The 4,637-nt window shown below is 46.8% G+C and overlaps 1 protein-coding gene across 3 annotated transcripts in view; it reads left to right on the top strand.

The window, feature by feature from the left end:
* The first annotated feature begins 44 nt into the window (after window positions 1-44).
* WIPF3 (WAS/WASL interacting protein family member 3) overlaps window positions 45-4,637 on the top strand; it is a 31,824-nt gene continuing 27,231 nt past the window's right edge. For 2 of the 3 annotated variants that reach the window (XM_081164690.1, XM_081164692.1), the window contains exon 1: window positions 45-155. The gene's annotated coding sequence lies outside the window, so the exon portion shown is untranslated. Of the gene's footprint in view, window positions 156-350; window positions 701-4,637 lie in introns of those variants that run through there. The other variant, XM_081164691.1, reaches the window with a different exon arrangement.

Raw genomic sequence — 4,637 nt, 5'->3', positions numbered from 1 at the left:
GGCCCCGCAAGAACTTGTGGGCAGGGCGGGCTCGGCGCTCCGCCCCCTTCCCACCCCCTTCCTTCCTCGGGCGCAGTGGCGCCGCGCTCTCGCCGGACTCCAGACCTGGGAAGAAGGCGGCGGCGGCGGCTCCTCCTCTTGTCGGTGCAGGGCAGGTGAGTGCTGGGGACCCGGCGGCGCCCCCGTCGCTCCGCTTTTTGGTCGTGGCTCAGCGGGGAAAGGGACCCGAGAGGAGAGAGTCGTGCGCGCACCTGTCTCTCCTGCCGTCCAGGTGGGCGCACCAGAGAAGCGCGGTTGTCCGCTCCAAGTCTCTACCTGGGATGGAGCCGAGAGCGGCGCCCCCGATCCCAAGGTCCTTAAGAAAACGCACTTGCCAGGGAGTAAGGCTCGTTGAACAAAGCGAGGCTTCCTTCCGAGTAAACGCGCCTAGGCTTTGCGCTGCTAATCGGCGGCTTGTTTTTAGGAACAGAAAGGGACTCTGCTTTTCCTTACGCACACACACATGAAAAAACTCCACTCCTGGTTCCTCGACGCCTTGTTGATTTCAGCAGTATAATTTTTAGGCGGTAGGCGGGCGAGTAGGAGGCATGCTGCTGCTGTTGGTGGTCAGACCATTGGGGACCAGAGATCCTTTGCAAATCCCGATCTCTCTTCTTCAGCTCACCTCTGTTGAAAAGTTCCCCCATTCCGCAGCAACCAGGTATCTCCCCAAAAGGGGTTGTTTTGCCCACTTGGTTTTCAGCATTAGGGAGTTATTGGACCCCTTCAGAACCTGGTGCGGAAAACGTGGGAAGATTCAGAAGAATTGCTTCTGAATGTATGACTTTTGCGTCTGGCTCTCTGGGTTTGGGCTGTTATTTCTTAAAGATAAAGTCTCAAGCTGTCCTGGCCTTACAGCCCTGGAAAAAGTATAGGCTTGGTCAGTTGTCAAAGTGGGTCCATTACAAGGGCTTGAAATAGATCATTGTATTATTTATGAAAGGCTGCCAAACAGGAGCCATGTTTGCTTTTGCTTATAAAATACTCGGAAATGGAATTTGCAGGTGAAATTGCCAAGCTCTTGGGAGACGAGGATTTTCCTGGAGGTTTTGGGGAGGTTTGCCTGTGGAGGTGGATCTGTATATGGAAACATGCTTCCTTTGAGCCGGCAAGTTTAATGATTACCTGTTTATAGTAGCTGTAATTATGTAGCACATTCTTTCTCTCTCTTTCTTGCTTCTGCTCAGTGTGCTTTCTTGAAAATAAGTTCCACTGGACTTTTTTATTTTCATTATTTCTTTATGCTGCATATATATTGCTCGATAATGACTTTCAGAGCTTGTACATAATAGTTTTTGCTCCATTTTCTTCTATATATTCCCGTCAATCAAGTCCTAGAGTTGTTCCCCCCCTTCGTGAAGTTATTTTCTTACTTATAAGAAAGGTGTCCCTATATTGAAAAGAGGGGACTATAAATACTAGATCCTGAATGGAAGAGATGCATAAGAATTGCAGAGCCAAACAAATAGATGGAAAGAAGGTGTATCGTCTGTTGTAAGTAAGAGCACCTGTTTCAGACTAGGGTCAGGTTGGCTGCAGCTGCAGCCTAATGCTTTAAAAACTAAGGCTTAAATAGTGGACAGAACATCTCTGATTGAAATGCTGTGGACAACAGTCACTTTGTGGTGGGTTTTCCCTGGGGGGAGGTGGGGGGCAGTCAGGCCAGCAGGCAATCTAATACACAGAATTGCAAATTTTGCATCTGGAAGAGGAAGGAGAACAACCCTCATACTTCTCAATAGCCTGGAGGGAGTTTTTTTTTTTTTTAATGTTGGGGAAATCAGGTGTTTGGCAAAAGAATGCTCGTCTGCAGCAACTGGATTTGTTTCAGGTACGCTGATGTTTTCTGCAAGGAGCACATTAAATAGCAAGGTGCCCATCTTCAGAAACTTGGAGATATGCTGCAATCCCATCCCCACTTACCTGGGAGTAAACCCCATTGGACTCAGAAGAACTTGCTGCTGGGTAGACATGTACCAGATTGCACTGAGAGCTGCTCAGAAAAGTGTACATGCTTATATAAGACAAGCTGCCTATAAAGTTATATCTAACCGAAACAGTGTGTATGCGAAGTATTTAGCATTGTAAAAGATCTTATCAAATTCTCCATTTTACTTTTATCCGCATTCCACCCCCACCCCCAGTCAGTCTCTGACCTCCATTTTCTAGGCACTGTGCAAAACTTGTTCTAATAAGCTTGATAGCCCTAGTCACCGAAAAGAAGAAAAGTAAATTTGTTCTAGGGCTGTGGCGTTCTGCCGGCATTTGAATGCCTTGGATGTTTATAATGAATTGGTACTAGTATCTCTCTCCCATTGAAGCGTGCCGGATTCAATAGATGTAATTGCATATACATATTTTATTGAGCTTTATGCCTGTCCTTGAACAGGAATATTCATTTCATTAATTAAGGATGATGCACTGGTGTATTACTGTTGTTATTAGGGCTGCCATCCAACTGGATAAATCTTAATGAATTAAACAAATCAGATTTAATTAAGAGTGTGGTCCTACCTCAGGGCCCGAAATGTTGATGGCTATAGGATGATGGTACGAATGCCCTGTAGATGTGTCTCTGCTAGCCATGGGGTGGTGGTTCGGATACCTCTCTGCTGGGACATGAGAACACTGCTCCCCCCAGGCAAGGGGTGTGTGTGGCTTTTCTGCAGCAGAGACACCCTCCCGCTATGCCAGGGGTAGGCAACATAAGGCCCATGGGCCACAAGCAGCCCACAGGGGCCGTTTAACTGGCCCATGAGCTGCCCCTGAACCAAGCTTGGCAAGTCCTCATGTGCGGAACTAAACTGGTGCAGCGCAGCATGGGGACCCGCTTCTGCGGTGCCGGAAATTGCGTCTGTGCATGCTCAGATGCCAAAAATTGTGTCTGTGCAGACGCCAGAAATCACGGCTGCGCGCACTCATGTGCATGTGCGATCTGGCCCCCAGAGGGATCTTCGCTGGAGTGAACTGGCCCAGGCGAGGCAAACCTTGCTGACCGCTGCACTCTGCCCTCGGAGATGGAAAACTATGGTTGGCAGTTCTCCTCCCAAATGGTAGCAAATAGCTCCCAAATGGGGTGTTTCAGGGGTAGGTCACCAGTGGTTTGGGGTCCATTGTATCCAGAGCTCCATGGGTCCTTCAGGGGGTCCAGTCATTGAAGCCCTCAGCTACACCAGCCAGGAACTGGTGAAGTTGAAGACAGAACATCAACCACCCGCTTTCTACCTCAACTGACACAAGGTGGCTGGGCTTAGGGTGTGGCAGCGGTTCTGCTGCGCCACTCCCCCACCCCTTAGGATTGGTCTGCCCATTTGATTTCATTTGCATATGGTTTTAAAAAGTAGGTTTTTGGGGGAGGAAATATGCAGACTTTGTTTTTAAGATGGTAGATGTTGCAGCAGGTGTCATCTATTTGGTTGAACTACATGTTACCTTAAATGTGTTGCTTGCTCTCTGTTGTTGTTGTCATGGTTAGTTAATACTGAGCACATAGTTCTGTCCCTCCCCATTTTATCCTTTCAACAACAACCCTCTGAGGTAGTTTAGACTGAGGGACAGTGACTGGCCCCTAGTCACCAAGTGAGTTTCATTGCTGCTTTGAACTCTGGTCTCCCAGGTCCTAGTCCAGCACTCTAATCCTGCACACTGTCCTGCACACTCCACACTGTCCTGCAGATTCATTTTTCTCTTGCAAACTGGGGAGAGAACAGGCTGCTTCTGAACTTTAGTTGAGGGGAAGATCTCCTTATCCTGATCTGTACCTTGATATGTTGTGAGGCTTGCCACAAAACTATACATGTCCAGATGGACCCTAAGAAAATTTCACTTGTCATACTTAGCAGTATCTGCTTTATCTTCCCTCCTAAGCTCACTACACTTCTAAGTGATTGCTGATCCATGGCCATTTGATGTACCTTTGGGGACAATCAATTTGCTGATGAAAAATTATCATTGAAACAGTTCATTATCCTGGAAGAACTGTTCTGTCTGCTGCTGTGCTTGCAGCACCCTATTGCTACGTTTGGAGCACCCATCACCTCACATTTGTAGGAAATGGACTTTGGAAAGGCATTCTGCCTCCATTTCAGTGATCTTTAACAGTGATTTACCACGCCTACCATTCCTGTTCATGGAACATTAATTTGATGTTTATTAGTTTGTGACTCCATGACCATATTATATGTCTTCTGTTTATGAATTTTGAAATAGTATAGTGTTATAAAAATATTGTCAGTATATTATTAGCCGACGTGTTGCTCGTTGTTGTTCAGAGTGTTCTGTTTGCAACACAGAAGATTTTCTTTGTTGTACAGTGGTACCTCAGGTTACATACGCTTCAGGTTACAGACTCTGCTAACCCAGAAATAGTGCTTCAGGTTAAGAACTTTGCTTCAGGATGAGAACAGAAATCGGGCTCTGGAGGCGCAGTGGCAGCAGGAGGCCCCATTAGCTAAAGTGGTGCTTCAGGTTAAGAACAGTTTCATGTTAAGAACAGACCTCTGGAACGAATTAAGTACTTAATCCGAGGTACCACTGTATTATCTTCCCTCCTGGCAGTTATAATCAATACTTTTCTGGCTGAAATAGTAAAAAGAAAT

The sequence above is a fragment of the Podarcis bocagei genome (assembly GCF_964188305.1).
Source record: "Podarcis bocagei genome assembly, chromosome: 12".
Lineage (NCBI taxonomy): Eukaryota > Metazoa > Chordata > Lepidosauria > Squamata > Lacertidae > Podarcis > Podarcis bocagei.
The sequence above is the reverse complement of the archived record's forward strand: the minus strand, read 5'-3'. Positions and strand labels throughout refer to the sequence as shown.